This window comes from Chaetodon trifascialis, chromosome 14 (genome assembly GCF_039877785.1).
Source record: "Chaetodon trifascialis isolate fChaTrf1 chromosome 14, fChaTrf1.hap1, whole genome shotgun sequence".
Taxonomy (NCBI): Eukaryota; Metazoa; Chordata; class Actinopteri; order Chaetodontiformes; family Chaetodontidae; genus Chaetodon; species Chaetodon trifascialis.
This window is the reverse complement of record NC_092069.1, coordinates 6,311,186-6,325,217: the sequence shown is the minus strand read 5'-3', so window position 1 is coordinate 6,325,217 and position 14,032 is coordinate 6,311,186. Positions and strand designations below refer to the sequence as shown.

The following is a 14,032-nucleotide window of genomic DNA, read 5'->3' as shown; positions in this document are numbered from 1 at the left end:
ATCCCTCTTTCGGTTTCCACTAACTAATGAGCGACTGATGGCTGTGGAGTTGCTGTTCGCTGTTATTCACCCTGATTTTGATGTAGCCTACATGCGGATGAAGCGTGCTGCACATTCACGCCCGCTGCTGTGTGATCCATTGACAGCGCCGGAGCTGCTCCAGGCTACACAGACCCTCATCACTCAGGGTGCTGCTGACCGCTGGAAGCTGTTCACGGGGGACCACCACAGGCTCCTCAGCAGCTTCAGCAGCAGGGGTTGGACTGAGCGCTTTGCTCAAGGGCACCTTGACAGAGTTGTGTGAGGGGACAGCGTCACTTTCACTGGTTTCTCAGTTACTCATCAGGTCTGTAGGATTTTAGTGCAGAGGTCATGAGTCCAAGGTGCGTCTAAGGCATGAAAACTGAGCACGCGCATCCATCCACCGCCCCATCCTCAACACCCTGACTTTCTGCCCTGCTACATAAAGGACACACTACCCCCTGCAAAAGCAATGAATGTTGGCACTGGATGGAGCGCAGAATTCTTTATTTTGAGACACTGGGCTGGCCCTGACTAGAAACAGATTCACATGAAGTCTCCTCAGACTAGCTAATGAGTGTCTAATGTATCATCTACAGTTGTACACACAGAGTACAATTTGAGCCCCCCCCCCCCCCCCCAAAAATAAAATCATTTCAGTTGAGTGTTTTTCACCAGGATTCTATTCCTGACAGTGTAGCAGCATATAGACCATCATAAAGAGCAATGGTACCTAACCTGAGAGGGAGGGGTACTCCGTGGAGGAGTCAGGAGATGAATCTTAGGGGCTGCCATCTGATTACGAGGATAAGAAAGATGACAAAGCCTCATGCTGCAACAAACAAAGGACATTTTTTCCTGACTTTTCTTCAATTGTTTGCTTTTTCTTACACAGTTTAACATACAGGCATTATAGCATAATTCAATATCTATCTAATTTGCTCTTAAGCAAATAAAGTTCTGCTCACAGCACAGACATTTTCAGTGTGTTGGATGTAATTTGATCAACAGTAGAACGTAGTGTTACTGAAACATCTAACAGATGAAGTTTTTGTGTAGGCTGAAAGTACTGCAGGCAGTCTGCTGCGCTCTGGAATATATGTGCTTGAAGACACATGTATGTCTATTATGTGAGTGAGTATTTAATGATCAGATTCCATCTCACGTCTCTCTCTTTTCACAGCAGACATTTTATCATGTCATTGCATGGAACCCATAACCTGAATGATAATGATGATGTCCTAACATCATTAATTACACCCGTGTTTCTCCTGCTATGGCAAAATCACCGCTATGAAAAAGATAAGAGCTTACTGTTAAGCTGGAAAGAGGCCCACAAAGCTAAAAAGAATATTGTGCTGTGCTTTATTACCCAAACATTTTGCCTGATGAAGGCGAGGGGAGTTGAAGAACTCTTCTTGAAGAATTCGTTGATTTTTTTAATTAAGATGTATCAAAGGTTATGCTGTAAATAAATAAATAAAACAAATGAATTCAGTTTTAAGTGTATGCAAATCATCCCAAATGGCACCACAATTATTATCTAAAGTAAACTCAGAGTTCTCTTGTGTGGGGATACTGAATTGCCACATTAACATTAAAATTTTACATTTTTAGAGTTCAGAGTTACAGCCCTGTTTCTTTATTCTGTTCCAATGGATTTTCATTAGTATTGTGGATTATAGTTAACCCAGTAGTGTCTGCTGAATACTACTACTATATTATGTTGCCAAAAACCCAGGACACTGCCACTGTTTCTAAAAAGCTCATCAACATACTTGCTTTTGAAATCACTTGGTATAGTGTATGTTCTGCGTGTTGGTTTTCCACCTGAACGCCCTTTGGTCTAGTGAGGCGAAGTTCTCTGAGATGAAGACCAAGTGTTGGCAGTCATAATGGGCAGCATAGCTTCATTTTATTTCGCTTTGTCACTTGGTTTCACTGTCAGCAGAGAGGACGAGTTGATGAGAGGAAGATCTATCATGAAGAGATCAAGCAGCTGAACACTCATTAATGTTCATCCTCAAATGAAAGAGGAGGAAAAGAGAACCACGGTACCTTGTAGGGTTGCATTTTCAGCAGGAGGTTTTAAAATAGGATGTGGTGTTTGTCACATTGGGTGGCCTAAAGCACAGGTCTCAAACTCATTCCACAAAGGGCCGAGTGGCTGAAGGTTTTCTTTCCAACCAAGCAGCAGCACACCAGACTTGACTCATTTCATAAGCTGATCTCAGTCTTCAGACAGCTGATTGGTCAGACTACATGCTCTTGATTGGTTGGAGGAAAAACTTGCATCCACAATCTGCCCTGACCTGTTAATATAAGACCTGTGCCCCAACCTGAGATTTAACACACAGGCTTCACAGTCACTATCTTTAAAGTGCTTCATTTTTACTTGTGCAATTGGAACATTTAGAGACATTAACTGAAGTCATAATTAATCGTAGCCTATTAAGCAGAATCAATCACCAACTATGCTGATACTCACTGTCCCTGGTTAAAGCTGCGTTCTGCATTCTTGAATCACAAATCCAGCTGAGGAAAAGTCTCTTTCAATCTCTGCACTGATGCCGGGAGGGTGAGCACACTCTGTGCAATCAGTGCAGGTCAGGAAACATCTTATCATGCTCCTTCCACCAACACAAAACTTCAGAAGGATCCTCCTTGGGTGTCTTGAATTCGATGTAGGCTGCCACCACGCCTTGAAGGTTGCACAAGTTCATTGGCAGAGTCGTCTACGTCACCTGTTGATCATGGACTGTGCCCACCACCACTAGTGGTGGGCACAGACCTGGTGTGCACTGCAGGGAGCTTCCAAGTTTTTCCCAGAGTTCATGAAACATTTGAGAGGAAAGTTGAACAAAAAAGGAAATAGAACCAGAGAAAATGGTTGAAACGATTGATGGTAAAGTGCAAACATGCATTGAGTGTACTGCAGGAAAAATAGTTTATTTTAATACACTTAAACCTTTCTATGACTTTCTTGAACTCCTAATAAGATAATAATGCACATCAGTTGCATGAGAAATGTATGAATGGGAGGTTGTGATTTTTTGCCTTCAGATAGACTTTAAAGGAGCTCAAGATTGAGATTTGATTGTTGACATTATTCATTTGGGACTTCAATTATTTGTGAGCCCAGCATAATTATTGTAACAGGCATAATGTAGTACCTTTAACAAGACGCCGTGCTTCATTGTTAACGCACACCACTTCACCCTGGTGAAAAGATTCAGGCTTTTCAGTTTGGGATGCAGGAACAGTGAGGGCTTATGCAGACGATCTGAGAGATGCAGTTAGAATTTAAGTCAGAATTTTGCAGCATTTTTCCTCCAGTGATGACAGCTTCAAACTGTCATTTGCTGTAGTACCAGTGGCCCTGCAGCTGTTTCCTCAGTGATGATGTGCCTAACTCACAGCTATCAAAAACTAATACCACAATTTGGTGTTCACCACTGGCTATTTTTGCCTTCAAGTCATCCATTTTTATGCACTTGCTAGCTGCTAGCCTACATTGCTGTTGGATCAGTGACCATCCATTATTTGGTTGGATGTGTACCTACTGGTCAAAGGTTATGTTGTAGGCTGTATACTGTAGGTAAAAATCGTGCCAGCTGTTCGATAATCTGATTTTGATGTTGAAATACTGCACTTTTTATTTTTGATTTGATTTGCTCTCATTCGCTGTCCGCCCAAATTTACTTGATTTTTATCCATGGCCATGAATTTATAGAAATACATAAACTGCTAATTTGCCCCAATTTTTGCAGTTACCTGGTGGCTACCTGACGTGATGCAGGACTCTGCCTCCTGTTCCTCTGGCTGTTCACAAACTCTTTGGTCTTGCTGATTTTGCATTTCAAGTGATTGTGGGTACACCACGTGCTGAAGCTCTCTCCAGTCCAGAGGGAGTTCTGGTTGTCTGTGACATCACCATTTTGTCTGAGGGGTTGTTTTAAACCTGGACTTTGGATTTGCTGCTCCTTATCATCATTGTCAGTTCCTGAATGCATAAAAATCTGATTTTGGAGTGAGGAGAGTTGATGACTAGAAGAAACTGATGTGGGACAAGCAAGCAACAACCACCACAGCAGGTGGAGATACATGTCAATCAAGTAAACACTAAAGCATATTTAATTTCTTTAAAGCTTAATATCACCTCTTGTTAATCACCATCAAGAAACACATTCAAATAAATGAAATTAACTATTGAGACCTAAATTTCCTGTAGGGGAAAATATTAGTGCTGTTGCTAAGCAACTGTATCAACTAATTGTTCATGCCAAAATAGCATGAAGAAGACGATATGAGAGAAACCAATTTCAAGAAATCCCACTTGCTTTTATCTTTTCATCAAAGTTTCTACTCTGTAGCATCAGCACTTCTGTTGATAGACCACACACAATTACATTTTCATTCAATAAACATTAGCTCAAGTGTTTGGCTCACACACAGACAGGGATGTACAATTTTGGTAAGGTATTCTGTATGTGCAAAGAATAGTAGCAGTTCCCTTCAGATGCTCCAGCCACAGTAATTTAGTCACTTTAAACTTTAGTCAGAAATAAATCCCTTGAAAAAAAACAAAAGTAGCCATGTGTTAGTCCTTTTCTGAATATTTTCCCATTCTGTCTCAGGCTCTCAGCTCCAAACCCTGTGGTGCTTACTAAAGGTGTAAATCCACAAAATCCACAAAAATGTATAGTTTCATTTTTAAAAAAGTTTCAAGACACCATGCAGTCTTTGTCTGACTTTCATTTATATGTTTTCATGTATATGTGGACATGGAGGTTTGGCTATATAGCAATCATTTGAAAACATTGAGCAAAAATGTATGTATGATGTGAGGTAAAACTCTGGTATGGTCCTTTAAAAAGATAAAATCTGCCTTCCTCACATAAAATATTTCATATTATTCCCTTTCGTTCCCATCAGATTACTTTGTGAGATAACAGTGTGTTTGTATTTGTTTATGGGCGCAGTGCTGATTCCCTTGTTGCTGACTGAAGCTGCAGACAGCCCAGTGGTGAGAGTGGAGGGAGAGAGGTAAATTATTCACACATGATAAAACCATTGTGAACAGCCTTGCCATCCCCCGGGCCAGTGCTGTAGCTGTAATTATATATTAGATCTGAGTAGTGCAGAGCTGCTGGGCATACAGAGGGCTGCTAGGTGGCATTTTACTTTACACAGAGAAGCTGATTGTGTGTCAAAGGTATAGTATGTGATAAGAGCAAGCTATTAGTGCTAATTACTTTGTTGAGTTTGAAAACAAAAGCCATGTAATTAATGGGTGTGTAATCCAGTGATGTGATATGAAAGAACACATTAAATCTGACATTTTTAATTCTAATTAGCCACTGCCTGCAATGATCAGTTTCTGATTTGTGTGACCTCAGTCTGTCAGAATTCATGTACGTTTTCTCCATCAACAATGACTCCTCAGGCTGGAAGAAAGTTACGGGACAATATTGGGAGGAAACAGTTCGGCAGACAGACACTGACACTGAACTATTTAACTGAACTAATTTTGCCTTATTGAATCAAAACACGTTGTTTGCATATTTGGAAGCATATTAAAGGAGAAGGCTGACTATGGCCAAAAGAGAATTTGGCAGCAATGTCAAGGCAAAGCTATGAGCACTAAAAATTAACTTTAAGGTAAGAAAAGTTTGTTTGTACTTATCAAACAGAGGAAATTCAAAGTGCTTTACATAAGATGAAGACATGCATTACAGCATTTTACTTCACTTATTTCACTTTAACTCCAGATTCTATGAGTTTTGGCATAACCCTCTGAGGCCATTGCTAGAGTGGATTCATTCCTTGCTCATGTTCAAGCAGGAATGAAGACATTTACATGCTACAAGGGCCCCACCTCAGTCTCATAAGCAACCCTTGCTTATTCCTTTTGAATATCGTTGCTTGTGTCTCAAAGAATGCTCAAGATAGCCTTTAGCTTTTGTAAGAGGCGCACCGGCCTTTCAATTCCAATGTAAACCCATCCACAGCAGTGTGAGATGACCAGAACAACTGCCCCATCTGTCCGACATGTTCTTATCCCTGGAACACATTAAGCCTGCCTGCTGCAAAGCCTTGGCTAATGTTGTAAAATGGTCACAGTTTGGCTAAGTTTAGGCACCAAAACTACTTAGGTTTTGGAAAAGAAAGTTCACTTTTGGATTCTCACAGGACATGAAGCCCAGTCTTCTGGCTGAAAGTCGTTTGTTTGACCCGTCCTAACACTTACCCTTACCACCCCAACTTCTTGACAACCTTCTTCCTTTTTGCACCATATCATCTTGCTCTAAAATTGTCACAGATGGGTTTACAGCGGAGGTGGCACGGTGGAGCAGCAGGTAGTGTGCGTGCCTCACAGCAAGAAGGTCGCCGGTTCGATCCCCTTCACACTTCTGTGTGAAGTTTGCATGTTCTTCCCGTGCATGCGTGGGTTCTCTCCGGGCACTCCGGCTTCCCCACAGACCAAAAACATGCTCAATAGGTTAACTGGTGACTCTAAATTGTCCTTAGCTGTGAGTGTGAGCGTGAATGGTTGTCTGTCTTTGTATGTTGCCCTGCGATTGGCTGATGACCAGCTCAGGGTGTACCCCACCTCTCGCCCGTTGACAGCTGGGATAGGCTCCAGTATTTGATGCATGAGGGAGAGGGCACAATTAAAGCACCACAAATAACAATCACAAAATATTCAATACAGTGTGAGTCACAGGAAAATGAGAGAGATTCCAAAAATAGAAACAAGTGAAAGAGCATGGGGTCGATAGATAATTAGAACGGTTAGAATTAGGACTCTCTTTCAAATCAAACATCTTAAGAGATGAATGGAAAGTGCAACTGCATTTTCAACATTTTGTAACACAGATGTACCTTAACCATGTCATGTGATAAGAAGATTATTAATAGGACCTCTATAGAAAACTGCAGACCATTTAACATCCAGGAACTCTCTTTATAGACAGTATGTGACTATCTATATATGGCCATGGATATAGCATATTGACTATACAGGGTCCAGCCATAAACTGGGTTTTGACTTCAGCTCCATACCTACAATACAGACATGGGACTGATATCAGAAAGTAAACAATTAAGCATGTTTCCCAAAATATTGAATTTACTCTCTAAGAGCTGGCTAAGGTAACACAGAAGCTCTACACTGCTTTTACATGAACTGAAGGCAGTACACTGGCAAACACTAAATGTTAACCATTTACCTCAACCTTTTGCCACTGTCTGTCAAGAATGACCCTTCACGCTCAGTTTTTGGTAATGGCCTATGGACAAATCACAACCACCATATATATTCATTGCGGGTTAAATAAAATTCCTGGTGGCAGCCCACTTATGGTTCAACAACCGTCAGGTAAAGAAAATTCAGTCAGAAAAATGCTTTTAAACCTTTTAAGCTTTATTTCTCCATTGAGGTGTTTCTAATGGTGTTAAAATCATTTGGTTTGGCATTCTTAATCCCACATTGGCCTGTCAGAATTGTAATCTCCACTGAATATATGAGTTTGTCCAGGATGCAGAGTGAGGGGGAATCTGTGATGAGCACAGGGCTGAGGGTGGACAGTCTGGCCTCTAGCTTTGGTTGGGCCCTTAGAAAGCTACACAACCTCAGAAATCAAGACTCCCCTGGAGGACAGAAGACTCACTCTGTGTGTGTGTAAATGAGTCACTCTGACAGAAGTAATGTTGTGTTTTGTGCATTTGTGAGTGCATTTTTTGTGGGGAAAAACATACTGTACAAAGCTTGTGAGTTTTGAGTTTCTTGTATGAATGGACAGATGACACAGAGGGAGCAAACTCTGTACCACAGCATCAGTTTGAAAATACAGACTGGAGTGTGTTGGCCACTCAGGCCACCGTATACTCAGTTGACTGATACTATAATCTGAAGCTGTGGATGAACAGAGAGGTCTGCCTACTGCTGAAGGCATGCAACACCACTTTCCAATCAGGCAATACTCAGGCTTACAGTTCTAGGGTTAACCTGGTTACCATTATCAAGAGGGCAAAGCCCAGCTACAAGCTAAAAACTGAGGTGCACTTGAACAACAACTCTGGCCTTTGACACATGTGGTACCTGACCAACCAGCACCGCTTCCATCCTCGAAGAACGGCATTTACACTTTGTCAGGAACAACCAGGAGGCGGACATCAAGGCTGTGTTCCCTGCAGACCACCAGTCTCTCACACTCCCACAGACATGCGTGCTGCACTGATGACTAATGCATGTAGGGTTGCTGGCCCTGATGGCATCCCCATGCAAGTGCTCAAGGCCTGTGTGCCAGACAGCTGACTGAGATCCTGACCGACATCTTCAACCTGTAACTGGTCCAAAAACTGACATGCTTTGAAACAATCTCAATTGTGCCAGTGCCTAAAGACTCCACTGCAGTGAGCCAAAAGAACTTGGGCCCTGTTGCACTCACCCCCACCATCATGAAGTGTTTAGAGAGGCTTGTCCTAGCTCATCTCATCCCTGCCTGCCACCCTCAATTGACACCCTGCAATTTGTCTACTGCCGGAATAGGAGTACAGAGGATGCCATCGCTATAGCACCACATCCCTCTCACACCTCAACAATACTAAAACCTATATTAGAATACTGTTTGTCTGTGACCAACTTCTGGTCAGCATTCAACACAATCATCTTCTCCAAACTCAGTGATCATTGAGTGTTATGTTACACGTCCTCAACCCTCACCATGAACACCGGCATCACACAGGGCTGTGTGCTGAGCCCTATCCTTTACTCCTTTTTCACCTATGATTGTACACCTACACATGGTTCCAATACCAATATGAAATTTTTAAACAAAACAAAGGTGGGTGGCCTCATCAGTGACAACAACGAGGATATCCAACACCGGATAGCATAGTGTGCCAATAACAACCTGATCCTCAACACCAAGAAGGTGTTCGTATGTATTCGTATTCGTATGTACCCCTCAGTGTTATTTACATTATACTGTACATCTCTATACGTATGTACATTTCTCTGCACTACTACTGCTAGTGCTACTGCTTTTTGCACTTCTTGTTAGATGTTAAACTGCATTTTGTTGTCTTACTGTTTGTACCCTTTGCAATGGTAATAAAGATGAATCTAATCTAATCTAATGACACCCTTTGAAAGGCTAGCCAGCAGTAGGGATAACTTGATGCTATTGCAGATCAAAGGCAGGTGAACAAGTGCAGAAAGGAAGGTAAATGTGCTGATGTGCTGTGGATGCTGTGCTGGACCTGATTATAGCCTCTTCAGCAACACTCACCATTCAGCAGGACTCCACTCTCAGCACTGCTGTGGATCTAAGCACTGTTGGGATTTGGATTCCTCAAAGCCTGCTGACTGGGTGTGTGTGCACGTGTGTGCGTGTGTGCGTGTGTGCGTGTGTGTGTGTGTGTGTGTGTGTGTGTGTGTGTGTGTGTGTGTGTGTGTGTGTGTGTGCGTGCGTGCGTGCGTGTGTGTGTGTGTGTGTGTGTGTGTGTGTGTTAGGGATATCTGGACACCTTTGTATCGGGTACCCTGTGCAAGTTTTAAGATTTAAGCCCCAGTAGCTGCAAAATGTAAAGATAATGATGTTTGTCTGTTCATCATTTTAGCATGACAACAACCCATACCCCCATGAAATTTGCTTGCATATTGATGATCCCAAGAGTATCAATTCTTTTGCTATCAGGTCAAAATTTCCAGCCGTCAGAACTCAGATGATAAAGATAAACTACTCATGGGCCCTGTTCCTCAAATGCGGCTTCACTAATCCAGACCAACATGCTGTTATCAGCTCTCATCCAGCTAAGTGGATTCTTTGAATGCAGGTTGGGGGTTGATTTGTGGATATTGGTTGTTATCTTGAATACCAGTGTTCTCTTATCTTGAACATGAGGAAGGTGTATCATTTTTGTTACTGGTGTTGTTTTGTTCTACATTGTGCTCAACAATATTTTCAGTTTCCACAGTTCAATTACATAGTTGCTACTTATGAGCACATGGATGCATGCATGCATACTGATTTTGTGCTGAAGATTAAGGGGATTTAATTGCATGACCAACTCTGTTTCAGTCCAGGCAACTAAAGTTTGTACTTTGTCAGTAAATTATTACTGTTCAAATGACAAATGAACTTTGTTTTCTGTTTCTGTTACTCTGTTAACAGCCACAAAGTTTGAATTGAGTATCTAAGGTTTATGGTTAGTTCCTTTTCAAGGATATTTTCATCTTGCTGTTTTATCTTGTGTGTTCTATCCTACAGTATATAGATAAGAACTATTGCGAAAATTAAGTAAATAGTAAAACAGATCAAAAGGGTTTATACCTTCTCTAGAGTCATCATCCATCTAAATAAAGGTTATGTATGACCTGCTGTATATTTCACCCTAAAAACACTTGGTCTTGAACCAGCAAACTGTGGATAAGCTGTGCTGAATAAGCAGGTTTGGGCTTGCTGTTCCAAAAACAGGTGAAGATAAGTAAAAAAAATAAATAAATCCAGATTTGTGTCAAATCATCAACAATCAAATCAAGCTCAACTCAGTTATCTGGGAACAAAGAACTGGGCCCTGCTACTCTCAATCCTGACCTTGTGCACACAGCAATAAACTATGAGCTTGAAGCGCTTTGTGGTATTTCTTACCCTGGGTTTCACCTCTCAGGCTACTTACAAAGACAGCAAATACAGCAGAAGATCTAGTAAATAGGCAATGATTTTAGACACAGCCTCTTGTCCAGGGTCCTTTGCTGTTTCACTGATGTAGAGTCCCCCACAGCTATCACATTTGATGTGACGACGGTGTCAAACACCACTCCAGTCTTCCTGTTAGGGTCGGCCCTGTCCTCAGGGTGTACCAGCAGAGATCTTATGGTTTTGAATGGTTTGTTCTGCCGCTGTGTGACTTGAACACTCATGTGACAGTTCAGCTATACCAGGGAATCCCACTGGGATGATTGGGGCTTTTGTCTTATACATTGCAGTGAAATTAGTTGATATAGTGTGATGCATTGAAGCACTTTAAATACTACGGCAGTATTGGCAAATACCAGTATCTTTTGGTTTGATCTTTTGGTTTTGGTTTCTTCAGTTCCATGCTGAGGGAATTCCCTCACCTCAACATTCAGGTTGAATATTAAAAGACATGGACGTCCACTTGCATTAATACTGAATTTTCTGAGAGGAATGAAGGGGAATTTTGCAGAATTTGGAGGTCTCAAAATTCTGAGAATCATCTGACAGTGGTCCCAGCAGGACAAATGTGGGAGAAAATATGAGAAGATGGAATACTGGGTCGGAAAATTAACAGTTGTGATTTGACAAAATAAGCAGAAATGAAGGGCCACTTCTAAACCCTTTTCAGAGCTTTCGACCACATCTCTGATCTTACCACATGTCCTAATAATGGACATTGACCTTTGAGCATTTTATAATGGATGCTGTGAGCGGTTTTGCTCTGTGTTCACAGACAGGGTCAGAGGTGAACCTTATGCCTATTAATTTCCTGCTAACTGGCCTGTGGTCTGGAATTGTCAGATCAGAGCTGAAAGAGAAAATGTAGAAAGAGTATAACAAATAATGTTCACAACAGTTTTTTTCTTTCTCAATGAAGGATCTATGAACAAAAGTGTCAAGTATCGTTACAGAAACATTGAGATTTCTTCTTAAAACCAGGAATTAAATCTATGGAAGGACGTTATTTACATTTTCATTGAAAGTACAGATATAGTTTAGCTAAAAACAGGAAGACACTGAGTTTTGTCATTGTGAATATCACAAGTTTGTATTAGTGGTCATATGAATGAGGAAAAGCTTCTCCAACTCCAACATTTAAAGAAACACAAACAGGATCAAGTGTGCAAGAAGGAAATATATTCATCTCTAGAACAATTCTCATCTAAAAGATATGTAAGTGGAAAAGTGTGTTAAACAAAGCACAGGGTTTACAGTTTATACATATATTTATATAGGAAACGTATATAACAAATATTCTTGGCAGAAAAGAAAACAATTTCAAAAACCTTTAATTTCACATAAAGACAACATAAAATTCAATGAAAGCAATATTGTTGACACGGTGTCGTCTTCTAAGGAGGACGTAAGTTGAAACAATTAAATATGTATAGGTCCTTTGTTCCTGCTACATTGCATCTACAACTTTGATTCCAAAAAGTTGGGACTCTGTAAAATGAATGAATAAATAAATTAGAAATAAAAACAGAATGCAATCATTTGTACACAAATTACAAACTGTGTTTACAGACAACAGTTTTCCAAAGTGTTCCTGTGCCCATGTAGTATTATCCTTTATCCAATCATGTGTTCACAAAGTGGTGAACCTCCCTCCGTCCTTGCTTATGAATGACTGAGCCTTTCCAGGATGCTCCTTTCATACCCAATCGTGATACTATCACCTGTTACCAATCAACCTGTTTACCTGTGGAATGATCCAAACAGGTGTTTTTGGAGTGTTCCACATCTTTCCCAGTCTTTAGCTGCTGGGACTTGTTTGACACATGTTGCTGTCATCAAATTCAGAATGAGCAGATATTTACAAAATTCAATGAAGCTGATGAGGTCAAACATTAAATATAATATCTTTGTACTGTATTCATTTGGGTATATCTCAAAAAAGGATTAGCATTCTGTTTTATTTATATTTTAGACAACGTCCCAACTGTTTTAGAATCAGAATTGTAAAAATATTACAATAAAACAAAAATTAATTTAAATAAACAAAGACATTTTAACAAAACACATGAAGACATCTACTGTATACTTCACACACACAGACACATATTCTCACACGTTTGTATCCAGTCAGAATCATCTTCTGCAGTGCGACACAGTCTATGTGGGGAAGCAGAGTGGAAAAAGGCTAAAAAGCTGTATAAAAGCTACATAGTGAGCAGCAAAGCACCATGTAGCCCTGCGTGTGATGGTGGTGAAGCTGTAGTGTGGAATAAGTTCCCATCAAATATTCAGATGTGGAATAGATGTGAATGTGACGACCTGCTAGCCCCACAGAACCAGACTACTTCTGCATGCTCAGTCTTTGCCTCAGAGATACCTGTTCACTGTGAATGGACTGAGGAGCGGCGAGATAACAGTGGAGGGGGTTTAGCTGATGTTAAGTGTTCTGATGACAACACCCAAAAGAGCTTTATTTTCAACTAGGTTTTCAACTACTGAGTGCTGACTGACTGCTTCCCTACTCCCTACTGCCTGAATATGGACGTTTATTAATGCTGAAACTGTCATGGGAATAAAACTCATTTTAGCGCAAGAAAATATTAGCAAAGAAGCAAGGAGTCATGAGTGTTTGGCATGGTAAAATAAAAGTCAGAGACATTTTCTTGTAATTACGACTTCCAAAAGCTGCTGTTATTGCCGTCGATTATGGACTGTTTCATGGACTGTGTTGATGGAAATTACATTGTTTTCCATTTACCTCATGCCAGCTGTTGGTGTTCTCTCCAGAAAATACAGTATGACAGCACTGGCTGCTGATTTCTACAGCATTAAAGCATATATAACACAACAGGAAGGAGGGTACATTTCTTATTGACAGCAAAGAGGAATGGAGTGGAAGAGTGTGACGATGAAGTCCAACTTTGAATACATGTTTTAGTTATTTACTCTTAATGATACCGAAACACCACTTTATTTGATCATGACTGGCCTCTTCTCCTTATGTTAGTCACGCAGGGCTTGACAGTTCATTACATTACAGTTCCATGACAACTGAGGAAGCTTCATCTGTTAATGGAGGCCATGTGATATCTTTGAAAGCTCTTTAACAAGCTAGTAAGTGGGTTATATCGTAACCCAGTAGTGTAATTTGGCTGCTGGCAGGAAAATACTGGTTAGGATGTTTAAGGAAGGCACTGGCATATTAAACAGTGAAAACAGTGCAACAGCAAATACATTTGGATCCTTCTGTACAGCATATAATGTTTAGCTTCTCTCAAAATTACAAGATACAGACCTTAAAACTA

The 14,032-nt window shown here is 40.8% G+C and overlaps 1 protein-coding gene across 1 annotated transcript in view; it reads left to right on the top strand.

Annotated features, from left to right (window-relative positions):
• Positions 1 to 14,032, top strand: part of daam1a (dishevelled associated activator of morphogenesis 1a) — a 157,558-nt gene that overhangs the window by 250 nt on the left and 143,276 nt on the right. The window lies entirely within an intron of this gene.